The 15,906-nt window shown below is 42.8% G+C and overlaps 1 long non-coding RNA gene across 1 annotated transcript in view; it reads left to right on the forward strand.

Moving 5' to 3' along the window:
• Window positions 1–836: 836 nt before the first annotated feature.
• Window positions 837–15,906, forward strand: part of LOC144753639 (uncharacterized) — a 318,644-nt gene continuing 303,574 nt past the window's right edge. Inside the window, exon 1 of the long non-coding RNA XR_013594447.1 lies at window positions 837–899. This is a non-coding gene — a long non-coding RNA (uncharacterized LOC144753639). The remainder of the gene's footprint in view (window positions 900–15,906) is intronic.

Raw genomic sequence — 15,906 nt, forward strand, 5'->3', positions numbered from 1 at the left:
AAAAGCTTGAAAAATAGTCAATAATGCTAGCAAAATGCCTTCACGTACAACTTATAATCTCAACATGTTAAATCAAAATGAAATATTTAACATAACCATTTGTATATCTCTAAAAGGTTTTGCAACAGATATTGAAAAGTCCCTAATATGACCAATGGAAGTTATTGTTATAATCTAACCAAAGATAACAGAAGAGCTACAACTGTGATGCTTTTTGCATTCTGGTAATGATACTTCCATTATGGATGATTGCTTTTCAACCCCAATCCTATTGAGAACAATTGTTTTTATGTACATTAAAATCAAAGTTGGCCATTTGTACAACATATACATTTTTAATTGTTTTTCTGTAAGTGCTCTAAGCACGTAAATGGAGGTCTGGATGCACTCAGATGGTCTCTGTAAATGAAGTGTTCTACCTTATTATACCGATGTCTCAACCATGACAGAAATTGGTTGCCACAGGCTAAATCAAAATTGCGATGGACCTAATGAAGTCATAAGGTTTGACTTTAACATTTTATGATAGAAAATGTATAATACCCTAGTGGTCTCATAAACTTCGGATTACTTGGTACTTTGTTTTGTCTTTGAATCTTTTTTATAAAAAGACACATATTACATTTTGAACATAGTATAGTAAGATATTTTAATTATGTTTGTCAATTTAAAATTATATTTGTTATCCTGTCATAAGAAATTGTTTTGAACAGTTGTGACTGTCCTATATACAAGATAGGTAAACACCTGTAAACATATAGAAAATAATGCAAATTAAGTTTCCAATTTTTACCATTGCTGTTATAATCCGCTAATGTACTTCTTTTTTCATTTAGAATCTGATGAAACATTCTGTATTGTATGCAGACAAAAATACTTTTTTTAAGGATAACAGTAAGGTAAATATTCTTAATATTACTAAACGATGAAGTTAAAAAATAACGTATATAAGTACTTGAGGTTTTATTTTTCATATAATCTCCAATTCACACTTGTGGAGATGGGTCTGATACAGGGTGATTCTCAGTATAACTAATGGATTTACAAGAATCTTTTCTGAGTTGCATCCGCCATCTTGGTTCACTGGCTATACACCCTTCCTAGCAATAGAGTTATTTCCACTTTGCCACTGACTGGAGACAGTGCACTATGTTTAGTATGTAAATAAATGTAAGTTAGTGAAACAAAAAACTATTATTTATCTCCAATCCGTACAGAATAACCAATTAATTTTCACTTTGTTTCCAACAGGCACTATGTTAAGAATACTACAGATGGTTGCCAATTTCATGCATAGAAACACATGTAATATCCTAGTAACCTTATTCAGATTATAAATATACGAATTGTATGTATTAGTAAGTTTCTTTTCATGGTAAAAATGACTTCGTATGCTAGTTGTAAATTTACATACTTTGAATACTCCTGCTATCTAGTGTTCTGTCCAGATTAAGATAAGTAGTATTTCTTTGAAGAAGCCCTTCAATTTGGGAGTAAACTCACTTCTCGTTTTTTAATTAGTCTCCTTGGACATCAACTCAATTGTTACATTCTATTCACACATGAGTTTCATAATATAGTAAGTGTAATATAGAGTAGTCAATACATATGTAAAATAAATAATAAAATGAAACAACCACAGGTGTTGGTGAGTAGGTAGAAGGGCACATGTGAATCAATATTTAACATTCCAAGAATAGAAGCTGAGACTGATAATGCCCTATGTATAGACCCTGTTTGCAGATTCTTACATAAGTGAATAGCTAATGCTTGATTAGCCAATGCTGTATTTTAGCACGCTCTACATGTTTTTTAATAACAAAAAGAACAAAGCTGAACAAATGTTTCAGAATCCCTATAAAAGTTACTTGCCTCATATGCAAGACTGGGCTTTCAAGACGAGACCGCAATAAAAAGTACTTGTGTAGAACTGCAAGAATACGGAAGACCTTGCAGACCAAGATTCTATCTGTCTGTCTGCTGCTGCTCTCGTATTTGCTTGTGACGACTAGTACATTCCATAGTTGAGACATCTGTGTAATGAATTGGGAAGCAGACATACACTTGCCACCCGCCAGAGCTGATGTTCTACCATCTGTGGACCCCTATGTATCTGTGTACCCCCCTATGTCACAGAGAAGCTGATATAGATATGGTCTGTCAATGTGCTGCTGCTCCTGTATCTGCTTGTGATATTTGTTCCCAATTTGGAAAACTTAGAATGACCTGTATAAAATATGGCCGACTGATAGCATATGGAGAACAGTCAGCAGATATTTCCGCCTGACTTAAAAAAGGGCTGTTGTTCTATCCATATGTGGACCCTTATGTATCTGTGTACCCCATCCATCTGTGGACCCCTATGTATCTGTGTACCCCCCTATGTCACGGGGGAGCTGATATAGACAGGTTCTGTCTGTCTGCTGCTGCTCCCTTATCTGCTGGTAATAACTAGTACATTCCATAGTTGAGACATCTGTATAATCAACTGTAATGGCAGGCATAAACAATTCTGAAAGCTGACTGCTAGATTTCTGTGATATAATACCCATGCATGAGCAAGAGCTCTCATTAGCTTTCAGAATCTATTCTCCCATGGCGTACTGTGATGTACGTATTACGTGATGTGATGGAAGTGTGGTAGCATGTAAAGTCATATCCATATTGGACATGGTCGGTGCGCAACTCCCACAATTTTTTTTATTATTAAAAAATATATTTATATATACTTAATATAAATATTAAGACAAGAGTTTATCTGAATATTAATTACCTTTAATAAAAAGTACATAACTTTTTAATGTAATTTCGTAAAGTTGCGCTGGGCGCATCCTACGCACACCCCATGTGACCAAAAAAAGAGATTGCATTGGTTCATTATACTTTCTATTGAAGGACTCCACCTATTTCTATCACTCTTCTAAGAATATTTCTTAGGAAAACACCTCCTGAGAATATATACTGCTCTTTCTTTTTTGGATTACAAATTTACTTAAAGATACTATTGCTGCTAATCCACAATCATCCTCTGATTCAGAGAACTCATCAGAGCAGGAAGTTCTTCCTCAACCTCCAACAAAGTAAACAAATACCAGCATTCTCTGGAAATTTTTCACCTTTCCACCTGGCTTAAAAAAGGTGAATACAACAAAAGTTACTTGCCACATATGCAAGACTGTGCTTTCAAGACAAGACCTCAATCAAAAGTACATTTGTAGAACTGCAAACATACGGAAGCACTTGCAGACCAAACATCTGGTCAACTTTGCAAGGGAAGAGTTAAGGAGATTGAGAGAGGCTCCTCCTGCTTCATGAGGAGGCCCAAGTACCAGTGGAGCACACAAACAACCTCTACTGCACAACCTAAGATTCGTTCCCAATTTGGAAAACTTAGAATGACCTGTATAAAATATGGACGGCTGATAGCACATGGAGAGCAGTCAGTGGATCTTTACACCAAGCTTAAAAAAAAGGGCTGGTGTTCTATCCATCTGTGGACCCCTGTGTATCTGTGTACCCTCCTATGTCATGGTAGAGCTAATATAGACAGGTTCAGTCTGTCTGCTGTTGCTCCCATATCTGCTTGTGACAACTAGTACATTCCATAGTTCAGATATCGGTGTAATGAACCTGGAAAGCAGAGATATACTTGCCACCCCCACTGCTGCTGTTCTATATATCTGTGGACCTATATGTATCTGTATCCACCCCTATGTCACGGGGGAGCTGATATAGACAGGTTCTGTCTATCTGCTGCTTCTCCCGTATCTACCTGAGACGACTAGTACATTCCAAAGTTCAGACATCTGTATAATGAAGTGGGAAGCAGAGATATACTTGCCACCCCCAGGTCTGGTGTTCTATCCATCAGTGGACCCCTATATATCTGAGTATCCCATCCATCTGTGGACCCCTATGTATCTCTGTACCCCCCTATGTCACGGGAGAGCTGATATAGACAAGTTCTATCTGTCTGCTGCTTTTCCCGTATCTGCTTGTGACGACTAGTACATTCCATAGTTCAGACATATATGTAATAAACTTGAAAGAGGAGATATACTTTCTTCAGCCCTGTATGAAATCTTTAACCTGAAACTGAAAAAAAGGTTTGTTGAGCAATTTTCTATATGCAGTAATGCCCGACAAATGAACTCTGACGGAGCCATATTTAAGACCTGTCCTAGCTAAATAAAAGAGGTAACAAAGAATCACTTCCTCCGGCCCCTTTTGTAGGATTAAAATTATTTGCAACACAACATAGGTAGAATGTCTTCCACTTAAACTCGTATGACGCTATTGTGGAAAGCCTCTTAGCCTCTTTCAGAATGTGCATGCAGTCCTGCAGCAGATTTAAGTGTCCATATTGTAGGACCTCAGGACCCATGCTGCCAAGTTCAGTGAGGGAAGGATGGGATGGAGAATCTTTCCACCCATCTTCATCAGTAGGACCGCCTTGTAAGGTAGTCTCCTGTGGGGGAGTACCGACAACTGCAAGTCCTGGTTTGTTTAAGTTACAAATGACATTTCAAGACGAGTAAATACCAGACACAAAATTGTGTCTCATTACAGTCTCATACATAAATACGTACATCCAGGAAAGGATACTTTAATTCTTCTTCATAGTACATTTAAAATGATCTAACATTAATAAAAAGGCAGCACAGTTTACATTTCCATTTGACCTTTTTTACCTCACAAGTAGTGACCTGTCCATAACACACACTATCACATTCATTCAGTCATTAACAAGTCCTGGTTTGTTTAAGTTACAAATGACATTTCAGGATGAGTAAATGCCAGAGACAAAGTAAACGGAGGGAGCAGGACACAGTTAAGAGATATTGTACATCCCTGGGATAGTGCATGAGCAGGAATAAACAGTTTGTGGTGACCAGTACGTCACATGATTGACATATCTGTGAAATGAGCTGGAACAGGGGTTTTACTTTCTTCAACCCCTGTAGGAATTTCCAAACGAAGAGTGAACAGTTTTAAGTCAGCTATGCGACATACCATAACAAGAAAGTCTCCAAAAAATACCTACAATTTAAGAAGAATCAAAATACATAAATGACTACAATCCGGTTATTCTGTCCATGTTAAATACTAACATGGATGTTCAGTACGTTTCAGACAATTCCATTGCTGTAGCTCGATATATAACGTCCTACAATACAAAATTAGAAAAAACGGAATTGAAAGAAATGTGGGAAGACATTTCTCACGAGAAGACTCTAAGTAAAAAATGTATACAGTTTCAATTAGAAGATGTTATCCCATCGAGAAATTGGAGCATATCAATGCTCAGATCGGTTATTATCGGCAAGTCTATACTTCAAATATAGAAGAATAATTTTGGTAAGTCTAAGTCTAAGTCTTGTTGCAGTACGAAATTGGGTACTAAAATCTGTTCAAGAAATTGAACGTTTAGCAGAAAAAGATCCAGAAAGTACAGATATTTTTAAAACATATATGTTGGATACATATTACTCAAACAGAAGTCATCATCTTGAGAACATATGTCTCTATGAAGTGCTGCAAAAGTATTTGGAGATTTTAGGTGAAACGCCAAATTTTTCTTATATTTGTTGTAAGCATGGGCGAATTTTGCGAATTCGCGATGCGCGAATTTGCGTATTCATGAATTCACAATCCGCAAAATTCGTGAACTTTCGCGAATTTGCGGATTTTTTTTGTGTGTTCGCAAGGGTTTCTGCCAGTTCGCGAGGGTTTTTTACGAGTTCGCAAACGCAACGGTCGCGACCATGTTGTTTCTACGTCTGGTTCATCACAGCACCCTCTGTTTCACCACTGCCACCCTCTGGTTCACCCATGCCACCCTCTGGTTCATCACTGCCACCCTCTGGTTCACCCATGCCACCCTCTGGTTCATCACTGCCACTCTCTGGTTCATCAATGTAGATTATGGGGGGAAAAGCACACCTGCACTGCCTCAACTGACATGAATTAATTTGGGGCTGATTAATGTGTCACTGAATTTGAGCTGGCACCTGCTTCCTTAGCTGTAAGTGCTTCCTGATTAATGATGAGCTTGAACATTTGCACCTGCTAAGTGCTTTCAGTTTTGCAAAATTCGTTAGCACATCTGCCCTGCCTCAACTGACATGAATGAATTAGGGGCTGATTAATGTGTCACTGAATTTGAACTTCCAGTCTGGCACCTGCTTCCTTATCTGTAATTGCTTTCTGTTGCAGTGTAATTTTTTTTAACAGGACCATTGTGGCATACTTGTAGCTATTCTCTGAGCCTGCTGTGAGGGTCAGAGCAGGGTCATAGAATAGTTGCAAGTAGGCAACTGAACTCTGGAGGGGCCCCTCAGGAAGCACTACAGGGAATGGTTACTAATGATGAGCTTGAACTTTTGCACCTGCTGAGTGCTTTCAGTTTTGCAAAAATCGCTTTTCTGCAATTTTGCGCGATTCGCGGGGCGCGAATTTGCGCGAGATCGAATTCGGAAGCCGCGAATTCGTGCAAATATGCGATTTTTTTTGCGGTGTGTTAGTTCACGTGGTTTTTTGCATTTTCGCGAGCCGCTTGTAGCGCAACGATGCAAAGTTACCCTAGCGGTCGTACATGGGCGCGGCCATCTTGTTTGCGTGACGTATTTCCGTTTCCGGGCGCTATGTGTAATCTCGCGAAGTGTGCGGCTCGCTAGTACAAGTTCGTGTGTGATCGCGGAGGAAATCTCGCGCGAACTTACCCACGCGGTCGTGAACGGGCGCGGCCATCTTGTTTTTCATTCATTGCTATGGTTCTGGGCATCCTTTCTGTATCCTCTCTCAATCTCTGCCATCCTTTACTTGTTTGAAGTTTTTTTTATATATTTGACTTATTATCTATCCCTCTATTTTTCTAGCTCTATATTTTTGTGCTTTCTGCTACTTTTGGTTAATTTTAAACTACTCTTTTAAACTCTTTTCGTTTCTTCTTCCCTATTCTATTTCTAATTTATTATTTACCTTCCTTTCTGCCCAGACCATCGTAAAGGGAGCCGGGAAGCAGCCCGAGACGGGGAAGGGTCCGGCACCCCGTGCCCGGCTCCCGTTCGGGCATTTGAGGGGGGAGCTAGTGATGCCACGGGAGATCTTTAGCACGGAGGAGGTGGCCGCGCTAGTGTACAGCGCCGCCTCCCCAGGACCATCGTGGCAGGCGGCAGGATCGCAAGCGGCTACGAGATCCGGGATCCGGGAGTGCCGGAAGCGGTGGGAGAAGGTGTGCAGGGCCATGTATGAACACTCTCGGGTCCGGCGCACCTACAACCAGGCCACCCACCGTTGGACGGATATCCTGGACCTTAAGTGCGACCTGCTTGGCGTCGAGATCCCTGGGCTTGGTGAGTAGTAGTAGCTATTTCATCACTACTCTGTTTTCTCCTGCTCTGTGTGTTATTATAATGCAAATTTTTGTTTTTTACCAAGAGCAATAATGCTGCCGATTACATTGTAGGTAAATTATATTTCAAAATCTTCTGTGCATTTCAGGTGCACTGCTCTCCTTCTCAGTAGCGTTGCTACTATGCTTATTTGTTTTCGATTTTGTGTTCATTTCATTTGCCTGAGAAATTATGTATGAGTGTAGTTTACAGAACTGCGTAATGCTAGACACTAAGGGGCAGATTTGCAATTACCGGCGCATCCCTGCAAAGTAGCAGGGATGCGCCAGTAATTGTGCGCCACGCCACCACCACCCATGGTGCGCCGTATTTACAATGAGGCGCACCATGGGTCCAAAACGTCACCGAAGCGTTACGCATCTGTGCCGTAAAGGCGGCGCATTGCTGGAGTTGCGTCACAACGATGGCGCAGCTCCAGCAATGCTCTGGGGTGCCCTATCTCCCCAATGCTGCGTCAAGCCGTTCGTCTGCTTCAAGCAGGCGCAGGGTTTGAGTGACGCATCATTGTCCTAAAAGTGACTGATTGAAATCTTGTAGATTTCCCTCAGCCACTTTTAGGATGCGTTCGTGCGCAGGAACGCCCTCCCTTGCGCCGGAACGTCCCCTGATGGCGCAGGGCTTTACAACATGATGCATCTCCCATATGCGTCACGTTGTTAATATACGCCGCACCATGGCGCCTCTTTTGTTCTGCCGCTGCGTCACAAAAGTCACGCTACAACGGAGCAAAAGACCCGCAAGGGGCTTGTAAATCTGCCCCTACAGACTGAAGTCCAGTCCTTCCTTTGTACACCTGGCAATAAGAAGAAATAGTGGTGGTGGATTGATAGTTTGAGTATTTTAATGACTGGTTAATGTAGTAGGAAACTTTTTAGTGTTGTCACTGATCTGCAATCACGATGGAGTTTGTCTGTCACTTCGCGTGCTGCGGACTGCTGCCTGCCAGTCCTAGGCGAACCTTTTTAGTAGTTTATTTAGTGAGTTAATAACTTTCCAAGTCGACGGTCCGCAAATCAAGCAATACTAATATTGTAGTAGACCACATGAGATAGGTCAATATATCCCGTGGAATAGTTGTCTATTTGCTATTTCGCCAAAATATTTTGTTATTGTTCTTTTGAAATGTTTGATTTGGTTGACAACAATCATCCATGTTTTCGGGTCTTTCTTTCTTTCATTTTGTACATCAGCTCCCCCCAGGGGCAAGAGGACAGAGGAGGAGGTGGTATCGGCTGCTGCTGCTGTAGAAGGCAAGGATCGGTCAGGTGAGGGCTCCTTTGCTGGCCCGGTAAGTTTTCATTTTAATATAGAGTACCTATTTTTTCCTAGCGTACCTCATTCGATTTTTTCTAAATCGTCTTTGCTCTTCTTGTAGACTGTATCTAAATTCTCATCCTGCCTCTACTATGACTCCCTGTGGTATTACTAGATTATTCTTATTAGTCTGTCTGTGTAGCTAACTAAGATTGCACAGTTGGCAAAAGGTGTTAAACGAAACTCCCATTCTAGTCAGCAATAGCTCTATGCACTGAGTGCAGTCCTCTGGGATTGTCCATAATGTCTTTTCAAGTCTTCTAAATGTTTATGCTTTGACAATTCCCAACAATAAAATGTGAATGACCACCAAGAAAGAATAAGATACTACTTTACTTTTGGTTTGGATAGGAGGACAATCCATACTACTACTGTTGCAGGGACAAATCTGCACAAACAGAACTATGGACACTAAATAGTGCATTGTTTATCAATTATAATAGGGGCAGGTAGACTTTCCACATACCTCAGTGATAACAGACTTTGAAGAACCCCCAATCTCCTTACTGACTAGATAGTGTGGCAGAGTCATTTAGGTCCCGAATTCATCGATGATTGATCCCCAAGCGAAGTAGTTACGCCTACCGGTGTGAAGACTTGGGGATGAAACCAAGCTGAATGCTGTAAAGTGATGGGCTCTGGGCGCTGTAGGATACTAGCTGCTGTGGATAAAAGTGTGTAAGTAGTGTTAGTATGCATTTATAGTATATAGGGAGTGGGAAGCGAACTACTCACCCCTACTGGTGTGAAGACTCGGGGATTAAACCGTGAGCCTAAATTGTGAGCTCATTGCTGTAAAGTGATGTGCTCTGGGCGCATTAGCATACCTGTGGAAGAAGTGTTAGTTTACGTTTATACAATATAGGGAGTGGGAAGAGAAAGACTTACCCCTACCGGTCTCAAGACTCGTGGATGAAACCATGAGCTCATTGCTGTAAAGTCAAGTATGTAATGTTAGAATGTAGGGCTTCATGAGGGGAACCTTGCAGAGTTTGTGCTGGATTAGACTGTTGCTTTGCTGTCTGCTCCTGGTGGTGGTTGTTTCAGGTGTCTTGTTTTCTTGTAATAAATCTACTTATTGGATCCACTGCTGTCTGCCTCTTCACTACATAAATTTGGTGACGAGCGGGAGAAGGCAAAAAGAAGGCACCACTCACCAATATTTCAAAATTGCTTGCGTTGTGCTGAAGACCCGTTTTCTTCGTGTAGCTGTTTCTACTCATGCCAGGGTCCTCAGCTCATTGAACTATGTCATCCGACTTCTGGTAGGATTTATATTGTTAGATTTTGCGCTTCCTCTGCTTCTTCACTACATTCTGGTCACTGTACTACACATGTGTAAGTAGTTTTAGAATGCGTTTATACTAACAAATGCATCATGGTCCTAGAGATGGCGACCTCTCAGGCGCAGCTCATACAATTTCCCGGGGTGTGCATTCATGGGACATTTGTGTTTGCTATTAGAGGGTGGTGCATGGCTTCCACCCTGTGATACCAAATACTTGTTCGACTACTTCAAGCGAGTGGAGAAAAACCTCATATCGCTGTAATAGAGGGTATACGGATGATATAAATGGAGTGAAAAGAACAAACAAAAAAGCGGGGTCTCATCTGTTCTTCTAATTGAGGCCCCTGGTGGGTAATGTGCCATGGCCAATCCAGTTATTATATTGCGGGGTCTCTGTAGGACTGGGGATCTTAATGTCACATGTAAATTAGGCGCGGAAGGGCACAGAGACGTTTTGCAGCTTAGGGGAGCACCACCTTCCCGGGTATTGTTTACTAAGTGTTCGTGGGGTTCAAGGCCAACTGAAGTCCGAGGATTGCCACACTCGGGGTCTTTATTTAAATATGCAGGCTGGGACTCAGCAGTCCCTGAAGCCTCGGTGGTCCTAGGCAGTGCCTTATTTGTTCTGTAATCTCGCAGGCAGTACTTATGGTGTTATAAAGTGATCCACTCATAGAACTCTTGCAGTTGTACAATTAACCAGGCTTCATTTGTCTAATAGTCAGTTAGATTATGTTTGGTAGGTGCACTCTAATATTAAATAATGTTGTCCTTAAAATCTCCCATAAACAGATGATTTTCACAGTAAATATTAGAGAAGTGTTGTCAGAAAAAGAAGACCTATACACTCAGTTATTTATTTGAAAAAAAGTAACCTTTATTAAAGCAGAAATAAATAGAAATATAACTTTAATAGAAAAGTATAATAAAAAAAACATGGGTTGGACTCCAGTGGAAGCAGCGTAGGAAACCTGCAACACAAAAATTAAAAATAAGTATGTGTGGTATGTGGAAGAGGTAAACCAAGGTAGTCCGAATGAAGGGACCATAGTGAGAATGGAAGGGAGGGGGAGTGAGTGGAAGGGAGAAGGGAAGGGAGAGTCAAAAAAAGAGAGGGAGGAGGAGACAGAGCATGGGCATATTGCACCCAGCCATTAGTGTCTACCTTCAGTCACCCGTTTGTCTAGGACGCTGGGGTCCGCGAGAAACAGTGTGGTTCAGCAAGTCCTTAAAATTAAATACATGAGGCCAGAGATTATGGGCCATATTATCAAGAAAGGGTGATAAAATTATCACCGCTTTAGCGGCAGGAAACTGCCGCTAAAGCGGAAATAAGGAGTTGATGATTTGCCCTCGTGAATTCCCTTAGAAGCCCAGGTTCTGGTGTGAAGCTAGGCTTCTATGGGAATTCACAAGGGCATATTATCAACCCCTTATTGTCACTTTAGTGGCAGTTTCCTGCCGCTAAAGTGGTGATAATGTTATCGCCGTTCTTTTATAATATAGTCCTACATTATTAGCTATGGGAAAATCGCTTGCATGCACCTGTGCACCCATGGTGCTGCACCCAACCCCTTCCCCCGCACTGTGCTCAATTGTAGGTCTTGCACACCAAGGCTTCACTGCTCACCTGCCACCACTGGTGTGTCCCACGACATGTTGGTGCAAGCTCCTAGTCCGGGGTACGTTTGTACGGTAGACCAGGTCTCCGGTCGGGGATGGTGTCTTGAAACCACGATGGAAGGTGTCAGAATGCCAGGGCATCAATGCAGGGTCTGCTCCCGCTCCGCCCTTCTTGTGGCAATCAATGGAATGTCTGGAAAGGGAGAAATAATGTATTGGTGGAAACGTATGGAGGTAAATGAAGGTTTATTTCAAGCTTGATAGAAAATAGGAGTTGAATGCATACTTTGTTTTTGAAATACGATCTACCAACTGTTAGTGGTAATCGTGGTTCAAAGAGGAGTTGGAGTGCACGAAAATACACAAGGTTAAATAATAATATGTTATGCCAACGTTCACTTACAAAGAAACAGAGTGCATGCTAGAAGCATAATGTGCGCGTGCAATGCAGTGGCGGGAGCCTGTGCGCACGCACACCTAGTAAGGAGCTCACTACAGTGTCCTAAAAGCCAACGCCATGTGTCTGTAGGGCAGTGCTGCCCGCTGGCTCAGGCCTACAAAACGGTCCAGCAGGTCCTTAAAATTAGACTGATGTGACTGAATGAGGTCAGAGATCACATCATTACGCACAGCAACATCACTTTTTTGCACATGCGCACTCAGGGTGATGCACCCCACCCCTCCCACAGCATCGCACTCAACAAGTGTCTTTAGAGCAGCGCTGCCCGTAGGCTCAGGCCTACCTTATGGTACAGCAGGTCTTTAAAATGAGGCAGAGATGTGACTGAATGAGGTCAAAGAACACATCATAACACATGGCAATATTGCTTATTCGCATGTGCGCAGTCTGACTGATGCATCCCACCCCTCCCGCAGCACAGCGCTCAAGAGGTGTCTGTAGGGCAACGCTGCCCGCTGGCTCAGGCCTACAGTACGGTCCAGCAGGTCTTTAAAATGAGACAGAGTTGAGACTGAATAAGGGCAGAGATTACATCATTATGCACAGCAATATCGTTTGTTCGCACCTGCCAAGCCAGCCTGAAGCACCCCACCCCTACTGCCGCACCGCGCTCAATTGGAGGCCCTGTGCACACAGCCTGCTCTGCTTACCTGCTGTCATTGTTGTGTGAGCAAACACTACGTGCAGCAGTGCTCACAATTCAGATGGAGTGTTGATTGCAGGAGAGTGTACACCTAATGGATCCCTTTCGTAGACGATTTGCAGTAGGGCTCACAATTTAGAGCCCGTGTTGATTGCCAGGATGGTGTACACCTCATGGATCCATTTCTTTTTTTTATTGCACATTGTGTTAAGCGAGGTGGATGAGGCATATTATTTGAGGTATTGTGGAAGAAGAGGGACATGTGGTGTTGTGGTTATCCTATTTATACATACGCAAAGTGGGTTGGGCTTGTATACGCCAGGCCAGCGTAGGGGTGTGAATAATTATTAAAAGGACTTGGGCGTGTTCAGTTCCTGTCTGGCCAGGAAGTATACTTTTGTGTGTTTCTTTTGTAGTTTTGACCTCGTAGAGTGTGCAATTTAGATTAGTGTAGCATGTGTCGGGTGTGCGGAAACTATCGTTAATGAGATGGCATGTGATCTAAGGATACTCCTTAGAGCTACCAACACCCAGGCCGAAAGGCAGCACAATAATGTGCACACACATACACCAGGGGCATTGTGTAACACATATTTGTTTTTTGATGGAACGTTTGAGATGCTTGCCAATCACACGTGGAAGGCTAATGTACAGAGCATGAATATTGATCAAGATGATTGTTTCCTGTTGTGTGTAGTATAAGATATGTGTATACAGGAAAACACTTTTCAAAAAAGCTTTCTAAGCAGAAGAGGTGTCTCTCATCAAACTCTGTAGAGAGAATGAGTAAAATGGGTGGGGTCGTCCAACTGTTACAATGGGAAATGTTACGTACCAATCAAATGCTTTTTTTAAGGTCACATGGCAATCGAGCACCGAGCGCGCAAGCAGGCCGCACCGACGCGATTTTGACAAAATATATTTATCATAATATAATTTTATTACAGTTAGAAATATATAAATGTTTAAAATAATTTAGATTTTTGCGTGCTCTAATATACTGTTTAAAGTTATTTAGATCTACTATTAAGACAAAAAAAAGAAAAAAGGGGCTGGCGTACCCGGCGCGATACTATACGTCTTTTGCGTAACACAGGGCCTGGCAGCGTGTATTCGTCGAACACGCAAAGCGTAGCAGACGCGACACAATACGTACATGATGTAATGCATGGCTAGGTACTGCATACCCGTCGGATACCAAAGTAGCACCTGGAATGACTTCAGCCGTATATGATGTTACACGGGACGCGGTACCACGACCTTGTCGGATACGAAATGCGCATCATTTACAAGTTTAGCAATATGGCGGATAGGATTCGTGTGGTGATGGAGCTTGGTACGCTACCAGTATGGGAGTGCAGTTTTCTCCCCCACCCCAAAAATATACATATTTTTTGGTTAAGATATAAAATATTACATAATTACATAAAGTATAATAGAGTTCCAAAATATTTAAAAATATAATAGAAAAAATATAGGTTTTAGAAACATTAAAATATGAAATTAACATTTAAAAAACCATTTAAATTCACTGAAAAAACATAGGTTTTACAGACGTTATAGTTAGAAATTAGCATTTAAAAATGCCTTTGTAATTCACTGTGAAACCCGACACGCCTTATTTAGCGTCGTTCGGCCCAGTCACTGAAGAGGAAGTGGCAGCAACATTGGCATCAACTAAGAGTGGCGCCCCCAGTGACCCAGTCCCTATACGGTTCGTCAAAGACATCACCCGGACCATAGTGCCCCAACTGACTGCCCTCATCAACACCTCGTTAGCCCAAGGAGAAGTCCCTTTAAGCTGGAAGGAGGCAGTCGTGAAAGGGCTTCTCAAGAAACCATCACTAGACCCTGCGGATCTATCCAATTACAGACCAATCTCGCTCCTCCCCTGGATAGGCAAGGTCGCCGAGAAGCTAGCGAACAAAAAGCTGTCACACTTCCTTGAAGCAAACCAACTCCTCAAAAACTCACAGACAGGCTTTAGACCAGGTCAGGGCACTGACACCGCCCTCCTCGCAGCAGTAGAGAAGACCAGGGAAATTATCGATACAGGAGGATCAGTGGCAGTGGTCCTCCTAGACCTGAGCGCGGCCTTCGACACGGTCAGCCACCAGGTCCTAACCCAACGTCTAGATAACATCGGAGTGAAAGACAGAGCGCTGAAATGGCTCACGTCCTTTCTCTCCCGACGCTCTTTCCAAGTCTGGGAAGGTGAAAGCCGCTCCCCCTCCATCCCCCTCCGGTGTGGTGTGCCACAGGGCTCATCACTAAGCCCCACGTTGTTTAACGTGTACATGGCCCCACTGGAGGAGCTGGTCTCACCATTTGGAGTCACTATCGTCAGCTATGCTGACGATACTCAGCTGGTGGTGACGCTCTCCCACCCCAAGCTAGAGCCTTCCAATCTCCGTGACTGCCTCTCCAATGTCCATCAATGGATGAGTGACTCAGCTCTAAAATTAAATGGATCAAAAACGGAGATCCTGCTCCTAGGACACAAAACCATGAACCTTCCCCCTAACATCTGGCCTGCCTGTATGGGTGAACCCCCTACCCCCAAGACGGAGGTTAAGAGTCTGGGAGTGTGGTTGGAGACAGATCTCACCTTCAGAACACAGGCAAGAAAAACGGCCGGCATCTGCTATGGCCTACTCAGATCATGCAGAAAGGTGCTCCCCCTACTCCCATTTCAGTCCCGACTTCTGCTGATCCAAGGCCTAATTTTATCAAGGCTGGACTACAGCAACGCCATTTACCTGGGGGCACCGGAATCCACTCTCCAAACATTGCAAAAAACCCAGAATGCCGCAGCCCGACTACTTACTAATACTCCAGCCAGAACATCAGCCAAACCTGCACTAAGGAAGCTACACTGGCTCCCAATTAGGGAAAGAGTAACTTTCAAAGCCCTTTGCTTGGCCCACAAGGTACTGCACAACGCAGGCCCTCCAATTCTCAACAACTGGATCACACCCTACAGACCTACGAGAGCGCTTCGGTCAGAACATGGAAACCTTATCATGGTTCCCAGGGTGAAGAAGGCCCGCGTAGGTGGCCGCCGTTTCTCAGTCAATACAGCAAAAAAATGGAACGCGCTCCCCCCTAGTCTCAGAGCGGATCCAAACCTCCTACGATTCAGGAAGTCCCTTAAAACCCTACT

This window comes from Lissotriton helveticus, chromosome 5_1 (assembly GCF_964261635.1).
Source record: "Lissotriton helveticus chromosome 5_1, aLisHel1.1, whole genome shotgun sequence".
NCBI classification, from domain to species: domain Eukaryota; kingdom Metazoa; phylum Chordata; class Amphibia; order Caudata; family Salamandridae; genus Lissotriton; species Lissotriton helveticus.